This window comes from Corvus hawaiiensis, chromosome 14 (assembly GCF_020740725.1).
Source record: "Corvus hawaiiensis isolate bCorHaw1 chromosome 14, bCorHaw1.pri.cur, whole genome shotgun sequence".
Lineage (NCBI taxonomy): Eukaryota > Metazoa > Chordata > Aves > Passeriformes > Corvidae > Corvus > Corvus hawaiiensis.
The window spans coordinates 19791744-19805543 of NC_063226.1; the positions used below are offsets into that span (position 1 = coordinate 19791744).

Below are 13800 nucleotides of genomic sequence, written 5' to 3' on the forward strand. Positions count from 1 at the left end.
CTCACACCTATCCACCCTGAGCCTGAACGAGAAGAAACTGCATCTGCTTTTTCAGCAAGAGAAAGCTGAGAGAAGAGCATCTCCTGCCTCTGCTGAGAGACATGGCAGGGAAATTCTTATTTTCTGCTCAATCCACAGCTGTGCTCGCACTGCAGCTTGGCTGTCTTGCCCAGTTCTCCCCAAAGATTTAATAATTAAGGACTGTATAGGGGGGTAGGCACTTTTCCTAGAACTGCTGCAGAACACAAAATGGCATTTTTCATTTCCTAGCAGCATCCTTCCCTGTAATTCAATTTTTTTACAAGCACAGGTTGAGCCTTCAAGCCTGCTGGGGTGGCAGGTGGATGCTGCCAGACCTGTTTATTACCAGGGAAACAAAAATGCAAGGACTGGGTTCAGGTAGGAAGCTGGAGCAGAGCAAGGATCAGAGCCCAGCTCTGGCTGCCCTAAGGAATGGCACAACACAGCCCTTGGTGGGCTGCACAAGCCCCTTCCAGCCACCCTGCAGAGCTGCTGCACCAGGAAAGCAAAAGAGACCCCAGAGCCAACATGAAACTGGAAGAGCAAGGGATTTTCAGGTTCAGTATTTTAACTGAATTTAGAAATCCAAGTGTCCTGCCATGTTCCCAAGTCATTTGTTTGAGGCCAATTCCCTTGTCTGGGGGTTTTGCCCTTTTATAGGCTCAGCTTATTCCCCAGCTTCAGCACAACCATGGTTCTAGAAACAATGTGGAGCAGGTGTGTGAGCAGAACAAGGTGCTGCAGGTCCCACGGGCTACAGAGCCCGTTCTCTGCCTGCCAGGCTACGCTGCCTTGCTCCCACCTGTAGAAATCCCCCACAGCTGGGCAGATCTGCAATGCAAATGGCAAACAAAACAACCCTTCCCACAGTGTTACCATGGCACTTCCTACACCTGCCTGCTTTTTAAGAGCTACCCCTCTCCTCCAGGAATCTGCTACCAGATCTGGCTGCTTGTGTACGCCACAAGCCCCGCTCCCAGCCTTGAGGAGAGGGACAGATCCAGCCCCACACCAGCAGGGTCTGTCACTTCCCCGGCTGTGCAGAAGGTGTAAATCAGCAGCTGCTGCTGCTGAGGTGCTTTGGGCTTTCCATTTGCCCTGCACCCCCATCCGAGTCCTGCCCATCTTCCATGCCCTGGCCCAAGGCAGACACCCCCCGTTTCTCCTGCAATCCCCCCCGTAAGCGCTCGTGACTCCCCAGGCCCGGGAGGAGATAGCTATTATTTACAAAATGACAGAGTGCTATTTTTACTCTCTTCTTGGAAGCACCGGGAGCAGCGGCAGAGCTGGAATACAAATTACGCCGCCTCGCTGCCCCTCCCTCCCCGGCTGCAGAGCCGCCTCTACGGGGATCCTGGGCGGGGGGCACCGGGGGCCGAGCAGGCTCGCCTTAAACCTCGCCCTGCACCCATCGAGAGCTGTTTATTGAGGAATCACCCCGCGATGCCCCGGCTCGGCCGCCGTGTGCCAGCTGCGGAGGTTTGGGGCTGCGCTGAGCGCACGTTCGGCGGGCGGGGGTTCCCGGAGGCTGTGCCGCCAGCCAGCCGGAATGATGTGCCTGCAGCCGGGCGCTGGGGGCTCCCGAGCGATGTGTGCTGCGAAAAACAGGGGCGAAGGCGCTGCGGCTCCGTGCAGGGGATTCCTGGATGCTGCGCTGACGTCAGGGAGGCTGCACGGCCCCGGCGCGGATGAACGGGATGAGCCAGGGGATGGGAACCTCCTCCAGGCAGCGCCAGGGCTGTGCGAGGACTGAAGGGAGCTCGGAGGTGACAAATCCATCTGTGCTGGTGTTTCTGTGCGGGGTGGTGTGGCTGAGAACAGAAGGGTTCAGGTTTTTCTGCACTCAGAGGTGCAAACCCTCAATCCACTCCAATCAGCTCCTGGAGGGAGATGTTTCTGCTCTGGCCTCCAATATCCCACCTCCAGGTGTGGTCACGACCTAAGAAGGGCAGGAACAAGCTGACAGTGCCCCTTAACTCCCTCCTAGACAACCGCATTTACCCTCAGCTCAAGAGCTTCTGAGGTCCCCTTATTCAGTGTCCCCTCAAACACACAGAATCCTTCGGGAAGGATTCCCACCGGCCTGTGCTGACAGCAGTGTCACTGTGAAGAGAGGGGATGCAGCGTTGCTCTCTCCCACATCACATCACACAACCCAAAGCAACCACACCGGACACCAGGGCGGTGCTTTCCAGCTAACTCGGCATCCCTGGGAAAGGAAACACAAGAAGTCAGCTTGTACTACTGACTTCCACCTCATACCTTCCCCCAGCTCCTTGCCATAGTAATTAACAGGCAGTAGCAGGTAATTTTTGCAGCTGCACACAGAAGCTCTTTGTGTGTTTCGTTCTTCGCCTTCTCAGCCTCCCACTGGGGGGATTTAATTTTCCTTCCACTTTTAGCCTCTGGAACAAAAGAGGTTTCCATGACCTTTGCTACAAGCTCCACGAGCCCACTGGAGCTGAGCTGCACCACAGCCCTGGGCAGCCCTTGCCTTCAGAGGTGTCACTCTCCAGCCCCAGCCAGAAACTCCACCCTCGGGTGCCTCCTCTCCCTCCTCAGGACAACTTCAGTCCATGGGCTGCCTTTCCCAGTCCCTACCCGTGGTTTTTCAGGTGGCCTTTTAACCTGTGGTGCTGCCTTGTTTTGGAAAGCAGGAGCTGAATGGTGTCTCCTTGCAGGGAGAGAAGCACTGAAGAAGGGAGGGACACCTCTGGGTGGTGTGGCACACCTCTGGGTGGTGTGGCACGTGGCACCCTCGCTGTGGCTCGGCACTTGGGACTGCCAGGCCAGTGCTGGCAGAGGACAGGGAAGCACAAGCAGAGGGGTAGCTGCCCAGGAGGAGAGGGTGACCTCTGCCCACAACCTAAAGCTGCAGAAATGGAGACATCACATCACCAAGCACACACCAGAAAGCCCTGATGTGGCCCTCACTGCTGCTCTCCTGCTGTGGGGGCAGTAAGACTCCCCCACACACATTAAGAGTTGCTTTTCTTGCAATTTTTTTTTTTTTTCCTGAGGGAGCTCAGAAATAGCAGCAGAGAATGAAACATTTCTGTGAACATCACTGCAGTGCTGTTGATGCCTCCTAGGCTTGTCCAGCCCAGCCAGGGGATAAAGCTGACTCCAAGGACATTGACAGAGCTCCTGCCACACAAAAGGCCACAAAGCAGCGTGAGCTATTGCTAATGTCACGACCACAAACATCCCTACTGCACCTGGAGTGCTTCCACACCAGGCATCCTGGGAGCAGAGGCTGTGCTGGGGTCAGGAGGGAAAGGCTGGGGAACAGAGGTGGCAAAAACAATGAGAACCTACTGGCATTCCCTCCAGCCTCAGGGAAAGGGAGAGCAGAGCTGGAGTGCAGAGATGCAGGCAGGTCTCAGCACAAGCCCTTCTCTCTCCTCAGCTGGGTATGACTGGGGGATCTCAGACAACACAGACAGAGGTCATGATCAGCCTCTTCAAACTCCCAGTCCCAAAGTAAAAATACATCTTTTCAGACATTGCTTGGCTGTTGCAGCAGCCCAGCAACCTTGAGTATGAAATTACTTGCTCATAAGCGAAAGCCAAGTCTCCTATCACAGACATTCACCCCTGTCTGGCAGCTCAGCCCGGGCACCTTTCCCAAAAGTGGACAGCAGTGTGTACGTGTTCTTCTTCTGAGAAGAAGTGGCAAGAACCTACACAGGATGTCTCGGTCCTGTCAGGGCCAAATGGCAGCCAGCAGGGCCAGGAGTGCCACCAGGGGGGCTGGCAGCTGGCCCAGCCCTTCAGAGGCCAGACAGAGGTAACAGCAGCATCAGCTCTAATTCCCTGAACTGCCTAAAACACCCCCACGTCTCCAGGAAAACTCACTTGGGCAGAAACACCACGACACAGCTGAGACCCCGCTGGCCCTGCAGGTAATCCCACAGGTAGTTCAGCCCACCCAGACCTCACCACCTCTGATGGCACCTGCCTCTCTCTAGGGAGCACAGAGGTGAGGATGAGCAGGGTCCATGGATGAAGGCTGGTGGCCTGGGACAGTGTGGTTAAAGATGACAGGATGCTCATCTGCTGCAAAGTGGGGTCAGCCAAGGACAGAGCACTGGGAAATCTGTACTCTGCAGAATAAACCACATAGTAAGGAAAGAAACAATAGAAACGTCTGAAACAAATGTCTTATCTCAGCAAAAGCAGGGGTGAGTAAGAGCCTGCAGGGGATTGCCAACAAGACCTTTGGGTTGGATCCTTATCTAGCTCTGCCGTGTCACCGACGATTTTTCTCACACAGTTTTGCCTGGCTACTTGCTTGATTCCAGAATAACTGGGTCTGTGTAACAGCTCTGACGCCCTCAGTTACGCTCCCAGTGACTTCTGCAGGGTTATGATCAAAAAGGCATCACATCCAGATGGGGAACAAGGCTATCTGCTGCTCGCCAGGAAAGCATCGAGCCTGTTTCCCCAATCCTGGGGTGCTGTGGCTTTTTTTCACCCACTGCTGCTGCTCCAATCCCCTGGCACTGCCAGCATTTGCTGTACAGCCAGTTCCCAAGTTGCTGCTCTGTGAGCCATGGTGATTAATTACTACCTTCTCTCTGGTGTGATGGCACATCAGTGTCTACAATTGCATGTCCTCCAGCCAGACTAGAGAGAAATCATCCGATCTGTAAACACAGCTACACATGTGGTGTCACTTCCAGCTGTGCTTCTCTCCTTTCTCCCCTCAACCTGGATATTTCAGGGAGAACGAGGAGTTCAAAAGAATTTCAGGGGCTGTCTCGAGAGACAGCCAGCAACGAAGCCACTCACACGTGATGAGAGAGATCAGCATGGTCTGCAATTACATGTGCTCAATTCTTCGGCACAGATGAAGTGAGATGATGCCTGTCAAACCCTCAGAGAGACAGCCTGCCCTGCCTCCCTTTCTTAGCAGGGCCACAGAGAGCTGAGGCAGGGAATAGATTTATTCCCTGTCTCCCACCCCATGCTGCAGATGCAGAGTTCTCACATGGCTGCAACCAATGTCCTCTGCGGGAATGAGCTGCAGGACCATGAAGTGACCCAGTTACCACTTGAGTGTGGCTTGTCTGGGATTTATGGCACGCTGTCAGGCATAGATGGATGTGGAAAACTCCTTGAGTTTGATGCCTTAGGTTTTACCTTTTATATTTTTCAAACCCTGCACTGCCTGGTGTGTAACTGAGTTTCGTGTGGCCTGTCAGCTGCTGCTCTCTCATGCTGGTCAGACATAACAAACCTCTCTAGGTTTGCTCTTCAAGGACACCTTGATTGTTCCAGGCCCCAAAATGTGTAAACTAAAGCCTTGAGAGGAGGAGAAAACTTGGGGTAATTACATCATTAACTGAAGTTGTAATTGGAGAATTGATCCTGATATGCAAATGAACCAAACTTATAAAAGTGTGAAGAACCCATGACCCAGGGTCCATCTTGGGTGTAGCCTTTTGACTGCTCAGGGTGTACCTTTGAAGGCCCTTCAAACAAATACCTGCTTTTAGTCTCTTATTCTCATCTAGCCTCTGTTTTTAGGTAGTCACGTCAAGGCATCAGGTTGCGTGGGGAAGATCAGCTCAGTTTTTGGAAGAGAAATCCCTCAAGAGCCTGCAAATGTGCTGTACATGTGCTCGTGGCTCTGACCCAGGTCTGAGCTCTCTCTACACCTACACAACTCCATAACCAACTGAGTTTGGATCAAGGCACAACTCTTGCTTAAAGCAGAGGAGTCAGACACACCTTGTTCCTCAGCACAGTGCTGAGAGGCACAGGGGGCATCTGCTGGTCCCTTTTGGGTGAGTAACTGCGCTCCCTCCCCAGCACTTCTGTGGGAGTAACAGCACAAAGCAGCCCAGTTTTCTGGTCTGACCTCGCTGCACTGCCCCTTTGTCTCGACACACACTGGATAAGGGGACTCCAGGCTCACCTGGCACGCTGGGTAAGTCCAGGTGTTGCTGCAGAAGGTGCTGTAGGGATTTCGCACCCTCCCACGCTGGTGAAAGGCATTTTCTCACCCTTGTCACAACCCACCTGTTGTGGGGTGCAGGTTACAGCTTTATCCAGCAGAGAAGCCGAGGAGAGATGCTGCTTCACCAGCAGTGGAGCCTACAAACCCTGCTTCCTGCAGATCAGCTTTTCCTCCCTGTTTTTCTGATGCCTAACACCAGTTGATCCCACCTAGTTACCTCTCTCTGCTTTGGGTCTTTTTCCACTCGGCTTCATAATTCCACAAATCTTGCAGGGACTCCAGATCTCAGAGTTACCTACCTTTTCTGTCAGGCTCTGTTCAGATCAGCCAGCGGGCTCTAAAGCTTATAGAAGACAAAAGGCAGGAAGATGGGTGTGATAAGCCTTAGACCACTAGAAGCCCTGGCTAAAAACCTACCACAAGGCTCCACAGAACGTAGTTTAGCTTAGCTTCCCCCCCATTTATCCACGTGCACGTGTTCTTATCACCACGTTAAGACACACATCCAGGGGTTAAGACTCAGGATGTGGTGCAAGTTATTGATAAACATCCAGTCCAGCAGGAATAGAAGAAAGAGTCAGAAGCAGCGAGTGCTGGAGGGTGTGCAGCCATAGAGGCTTTACACACACCCCTCATTCTCACACATACAGACTACAAACAGAGCCTACAAATTAGCTGTGCTATTTTTGCCACAGACAGAACTAAGACAGAATGAACAAAGCTACTGTCGTTACTATTTTAAGGACTCAGGACACCCTCAGATGCCAGGAAGACAGAGGAGGAATATGTATGTATGAGCATGCTTTTAGAGGCTCTGCAGTGCTCTGAGACCCCGTGGTAATGGAAGGGAGATGCTACGTAAACGTGTTTGTTATATATTATAAATACAGTGAGAAAACGTGTGAATATAAATTAGCATGCATAATTTAACACACTCAGTATTAAAGCCTGTCCTTGATGGCTAAGCCAGAGGCGCTTGGGAAAGGGAATCCCTGCTGGTCCCTGTGGACAGGGGAAGAGCAGTCAGGCAACGCCGTGTTGCCAGCTGGTACATCCAGCTGTGCCCTAAGGAAACCAAAGCCAGGAGAATTTTGCTGCAGGAGCAGTAACATGAGGGCAAAAATGCCAGTCTGCTACCTCAGCAATAGGCAAACCACTCCGTGTTACCTGCAAACCACCTGTGTTCTGGTTTGGGCCTGCCTTAACTTCATCTTAAGTTAATTTTCCCCTTTAGGGATCAATGACAGCGTTCTTGCTGACCATATCAAAGGATCTTGGAGAACAGCACCCTCAAGGAAGGACTGCAGCAGGTTCAGTGCCTCAGTGCCGTGGCTGAGGTTGCAAACACAGGAGAGATGAGGCACCAGAACAAAGCAGCCACAGGGGCCTTTGCTGTACCCCTTCACACATGTACAACCCACCTGGCAAAACCACTTATTAGACCAGGCTTCTCCACAACCTACATGAACCCCGTGTGCCTCTGAAGCTTCTTCCTCAGGCAGACTGTCCCTGGCAGCTTTTTGCTTACTCTCTTTCCCAAAACCACCGAGGCCTTTTGTTAACTCATGCTCAGCAAGCCTTTCTTTAACAGAAATCACCACCTCCCAACAGGCCACAGTTGCTTTAAGAGGAGCTGCAAAACCTTCAGATCGGTGCCAGTAACATCCTTAGCGTTTGTAAAGCAATTACTGAGCTCTGCAATTCATCAGGCGGATCCCCAGGAAAAAGATAAGCACAAAGGTGCAATACAAAGCTGCTGTTGCCAAGCTGATAATCATTGAGAGACAACAGAGAAAGCAGCTGCAAAGACTGGAAAGGCAGGAAGCAAGCGGGGGAATGCAAGAAAAATCAGAGAATCGTTAAGGCTGGAAAAGACCTCTAAGATCAAGTCCAACCATCAACCCAGCACCACCACTAAGCTGTGTCCTCAAGTACCATATCCATGTGGTTTTTGAACACTTCCAGGAATGGTGACTCCAGCACTTCACTGGGCAGCTTGTTCCAGGGTTTGACAACCATTTAAGTAAAGAAATTTTCCCTAATATCCAAGCTGAACTTCCTCTGACTCAACTTGAGGCCACTTCCTCTCATCCTGTCACTGGCTGCCTGGGAGAAGAGACCAATCCCACCTGGCTGCGCCCTCCTGTCAGGGAGTTGTAGAGAGTGATAAGGTCTCCCCGGAGCCTCCTTTTCTCCGGGCTGAGCTCCCTCAGCCACTCCTGGTGCTCCAGACCCTTCCCCAGATCCATTCCCTTCCCTGGACACGCTCCAGCCCCTCAATGTCTTTCTTGTCATGAGGACCCCAAAATTGAACGGAGTCTCACTCAAACCAAATGAGACACACACTGCATTACATTTATGGCATTGCCGAGGGAGAAGGAACAAAAGAAATGTCTCAGTGAGGTGCACGAGGTCTGCAGGCTGAGCCCCGAGCTCCAGCCCCACCACTGCTGCTCTCTGCACCGTGGCACTGAGCATGCAGTGAAGGCAGCTCTGCTGTGCCTCGGTCTCCCCACCTGCCTTCCAGCCCCAGTGCTGCCTTCCCGAGCCTCTGGCTGTATCTCATTCCAGGCTGCTCTGCAGGCTGAGGATTGCCAGGCCACGTGATGGGCTGTAGTGGGCAAAAAATGGAAATAAAAAAATAGAAAGTGACTCCTGGGGGTTGCTGTACAGCTCAGAGGAAGGGCCCGTTTAATTTTCAAGCCTGTCCCCCGAGGCCAGCGCCAGGTACTGAGACAAGATACAAGAGTACCCTAGCAGGGAGCAACACTGTAATTTGCACTCTGGTTCCCTCATCCATTAGCTCCTGGCTGGCGTTTCCTTCAGTGGAGAACTCAATCAGCTCCTCAGACAGTGTCCCTCCGGTGATGCTTCTGGCATCCTTCACCTCCTCCACTGCCAGGGCACTGCAGACAAACGTTTTCCCTTCTTTATGCACCCCAGTGTGGTGTGAGCTGTGCCAGAGCCCAGCTCTGCAGCGAGCTGTCCGTCCCCTGTCACACACGGGTCACTGGGCTGTGTGGCCAGCGCTCACTTACTTCAGCAATGCCAATACAGTGTGCAAATAAACTGATTTAATTCACACTGCCCTGCGCTGGTCAATTTAGCATTTCCCCTGAGCTCACCCTGTGCCACCTCTGCACGCACCAAGAAAGGCACTGGGAAAGAAAGGAGAGAAAGAAATGCACTGACTGCCAGGTGCAAATAACTCCTCCTGGGTTTGCTGCACGGAAAAACAGAGTCTCCAAAGCACAAGATAAACCCCCAAACTTGCACTGTGCTCCTCTCAGCTGCCTTCCCCCTGCTTCCCAGGAAAAGTTGCTGGCTGCCAAATGGGGCCAGCAAACCCTGGCAGCAGTGGAGTCATGCCCATGTGGCAAGATGGGCTTAGTTGTGCATTCAGGCTGCTGTTTTATCCCCAGGTGAGCAAAACAATTTCAGAGGAAATTACATTTTGCCTCTGAACCTCCCCCTCCCCAGCACTGTTCAGGCACCAGCATTGCCTGTCCCAAGGACAGGAAGGCTTTTTTTATCACAGTTACTCACAGAAATTCAGCACCTGATAGGGAATTGTCAGTCCTGCCCGCTACATGAATTATGATATGCTGCATGGTACTCTGATACTCCCATCAGAGACAGGCAGAGGGCAGATGCCTCCAGATGTATGTAATTTTTAATTTCCTTTGCTGGGGAAAACGTTTTCTTGTTTTAGTGATGTATGTTCAAAGCGTTCCAGTTCCCATGGCAACTCCCTGCTTCCACGGGAGATGTCATTTTTCATGGCATCCCTTCAGAATTCGACATCTCCTAGCAGAAGTTTTGAAGAAATGTCTCTCTTAAATATATATTTATTAGAGACAGTGCCCGAGAGTGTGTTTTATTGACACGTTTCTTAGGTGACTCAGCCTACAGAGGAGAGAGCTGTCTCCAGAAATATGCTGCCTGCCAATCTGCCTTTCCTCAGCTTCTGTTTTCAACCACAACTCTCCCTCTCTTTTCCTGCCATACAGCTATTTGCCAGCACCTGCTCCCATCTTTTTTTTTTTTTTTAATTCCTTCCTGTTCCCATCACTCTTGTCCATGCCCAGCTCCCCAGCAGAGCATGAGGGGAGTGCCCAACCAGCTCAGCATGTGCTGACAGTGTCTGTGCCTATTCTCTGCTGCCACATTGGCATGTAGAGAAAACCCCAAAGTAACAGCAAAATAGAGACTGCACGAGCCTCTCCATGCTGGAGGTGCAGCAGCAGGAGCACCTGCAGCTCCCTGCCCCTGGATGCTCTCCCTGTGCCACCTGGCTGTAGCTCTTTGGGTGCCATGTGCCCCTTGGGAAGGGGTGACGGCATCAAAACGCTCATCCCTCTCCCCGGTGCAGGAGCCTGGGCATGGGGCTCCCATCCTGGCTGGGGGAAGGATTCATGCCCCAGGTATAATTTATCTGGGGCCACTTGGGCAGCAGTTTCAGTGGTTCAGGGTGTTGTGGTACCTCTCCATGCCCCACAGGGGTGGAGCTGAGGGATGCTGACGATGGAGCCACCTCCCTGCCTAACCCCAGCCTTCCCTGCCCCACCAAGGCACGATGCCTGCCCCTAACCATTACCCCCCAAACCCTACACCCATGGCTCTGCAAAGCCCTGCAGAGAACGGGACAGGTAACATCCCTCCCACAGCAGCTTCCCGAGATTTTTCACAAGACCCCAGCGGGGAGTTTCTATTCCAGGCTGCAAGGAGCCTCCAGCTCTGCTGCCATCTGGGATAGGGGAGCCCCCAGGCCATGCAGGGCTGTTCAGGTTCCCCCAGGTACCTTCACTTGCCCCACCATCAGCATCTCCCAGCAGCTCCTCGGAAAGAGGCGGCACCAGCCCCGCAAGGATCCCGGCGGGAAACCGCGCTGGAGATCCTTAATAGAGCTGTAACATTACAGCTCCAAATTGCCTTCCTCCAGGAGACAAATCCGAGCGAGGAAATTGGTAGGAGCTGAGCAGATCTGGAGGCTGATGGAGCTAATCCCAGGCATGTTAAATGCAAAGGCCCAGGGAGCCTCACTCAAACCCGACACGAGCGCCGGAGCGTGCTGCTGGCTTTAATTCTCAGGTGCAGCCTCCTCCGAGGGGTGGGAAAAGCAGGGAAAATCAGAGCACTGGGAGCAAACACCACACGCCAGCTTCAAGGTCAGGACCTCAGCAAAGCCTCAGCCAAAGAGCAGCTCCTGTTTACCCTGTTTTAGAAAACCACATGGATAAACACTGCTGGTGTCCCTCGGAGGAGTTTAGAAACGTTTTCTTAGCCCAGCTTCGAGCCGGGACACACAGGCTCAGGGGACACTTCTTGCTGACTCCAGGCTTCACATTAATTGTCCCGTCCCACCAGCCATTAATCAAACGTCTTCCACTTGCATTTTTATTGAAAATCAATTTAATAAAGTAGGTGGGAGTCCACACGCTTCCATAACATCAGATAAATATTCATGGACGCTTACACTGCTTTAGCTAAATGAGTTTTTTAAATTTAACTGGTGCAATTTCCTTGTTCCTTAATGTATGACTTGGCTTGCCCTTGCTAAGGAACAGGGATGAGGTGGGACTGGCTCACTCACAGGCACACCAAGGAAAACTCCTCTGCTCTGGAGCCAGCACCCTCGGGCCAGGATTATGTTACCAGTAATTGGAAATACCAGTGCTGGGGTCAGCATCACCCGGAGTGAATCCCCAGAGCTGAGGTGGAATTCCAAAGGGCCACTTGGAGTTGAAAACTCATCTTCCACCACCGACAGCATGGCCCCCATTTTTACCTCAGCAGGTGTGCCCTTTGATTTCCACTTTTCCCTCCCTGTTTAAGCAGTCATTGTCCTCCAGCAGCCAAAGCTAATGAAAATCCTCAGAAAATGCACCCCCCTGATGGTTACTGAAGGAGGTTAAGAGGCCTCCAGCTACCAAAACACACCACGCACCAGGGAAAGAACAGAAACACACCCACTCAGAATCTGAGAGTCCTTGGAGCAGGGATGAGCACCACGATCAGCATCACTGAGACAATCTCCACCTGCAGCCCTCGGGAGGGCAGGTTAACCCCAGCCACGGCTCCTTGCTGCAGCTCTCCTTCCCAAAGGCGGTTGCCAGAGCCAGATGGAAGAAAGGAAAAGCCTGACACATCGATCAAATTTAGGAGACAGGCGGGACTCAGACAGTCCCCATCAGTGAGAGGTTTTACAGCATCTAACAGCTCTTTGTTAACTGGAGCAGTGAGGAGCTGCAGCTCCCAAAAAGCAGCAATGCAGGGCAATTCAGCCACTGCTGGGATTCTTGTCATGTTATCCCAGTGATACCCTTCCCTTGAAAGGCAGTGCTTCAGAAATCCAGCACACCATCCCTTTGCCTTCGTTACTAACGCAAACTGACTTGTTTTCATCGTTACAGCCCCGACCTCATTCCCTGTGCACGCGCTCCCCACAGCAGCTCAGAGCCCTGGACAGGATTTGTTTTCCCTGGTGCTTTGGTGACATGAAGGTTGTGACTGGCCCTGCAGACTGGCACAGAGAGCCCGAGCCCAGGGACAGGGCACAGAGCCCTCCTGGCCCCGTGCACTTCCACTCCTGACAGTCACATTTCCCATGCTTCAGCTCTGGGATGTGGATGGTGTGAAGACAAATGGGATCCATGAAGTGCCACCATCATCATTTTCCCTTTATCCCCAGCACCTACAGAGGCAGCAGAGGTGGGCAATCGTCACTTTTTGATGTCACCAGAGTCTCGTCGCTCAGTTCCTCCCAAAACACAGCAGGGATGATTCTCCTGCAAGCCTCCCAGAGCACTGATTTCCCTGCTATTAAGACAGCAGCCCTGCTCTGGAGAGATCACCCTGGCTGGAGACAAACTGCCTGTCAGCAAACAGCACTAAATACAGGCTATCACACTCGACAGATGATGGCATGCTTTTCGTTTTTTCTGTCTTGGATGCAGGTCACACCACTAATGTCATCTCCAAACACCGAAATCCTACATGTGAAAAGGTAAAGCTTAATTGCCTTGAACAGCAACTCTTGTATTGACTCCAACATAAGGTCCATAAATATTAATACAGCTATATTTAGCCCCTTTCAATTATACACACAAAATTGAACATATTTCTGGGAACAAATCAGTCCGGATAGGGTTTGGAATTTTTTCCTTTCCCCTTTTTAATGCCTTCTGCATCAAAATAATAATAATTCCAATAGAGCCAAAGCTTTAAGAAACCTAAATCAACAAAACAAGTGGATGGAGGCAAAGTCTTAAAGGTATTTTCAGCTGGTTCCACCAACTCACTGGGCAGGTGTTCAGAGGCTCTTGCACACTCCTAACCTCAGCCCTGCCCCACCTGGTTCCCATTTATTTGTTAGACTCAGTCCCTTTGCTGGAGGGCAGCAAATGGGCCCCACTTAAGTTGTGTCCCCAGAGGGACACACAGAGGAACTGCTCGGAGAGGGATGCTTCAGGGGGGTCCCATCCAAGCATGGCCATGCCCACACAAAGCCTTCTGCAGTTAAAGACCTTCTCCTTTGTATAAAAATCACATCCACTTTACTGATTTGCAAATTAATTATACATCGCTTCCCTTGCCAAAGTGGACTTAATGGTATTAACATTACATGACAAAGAGAAGCTATCAGAAAGCTGCTCTCATAATGATGGCTAGATTGATCAGGGGAGAAGAAAGGAGATTTCATGCTTTTGTTCTTTAACCCTTGCTCATGAAAGCAGACAAGGCCCTTTTCTAGGAAAAGGCATTTTCAAATTCTCAGGCGAGACCAGGTGCATTTCTCCAAAGGGAAGAGCTCT

The 13800-nt window shown here is 51.8% G+C and overlaps 1 protein-coding gene across 1 annotated transcript in view; it reads right to left on the reverse strand.

Moving 5' to 3' along the window:
• LOC125333373 (gamma-aminobutyric acid receptor subunit alpha-3-like) overlaps window positions 1–13800 on the reverse strand; it is a 95299-nt gene that overhangs the window by 36153 nt on the left and 45346 nt on the right. The window lies entirely within an intron of this gene.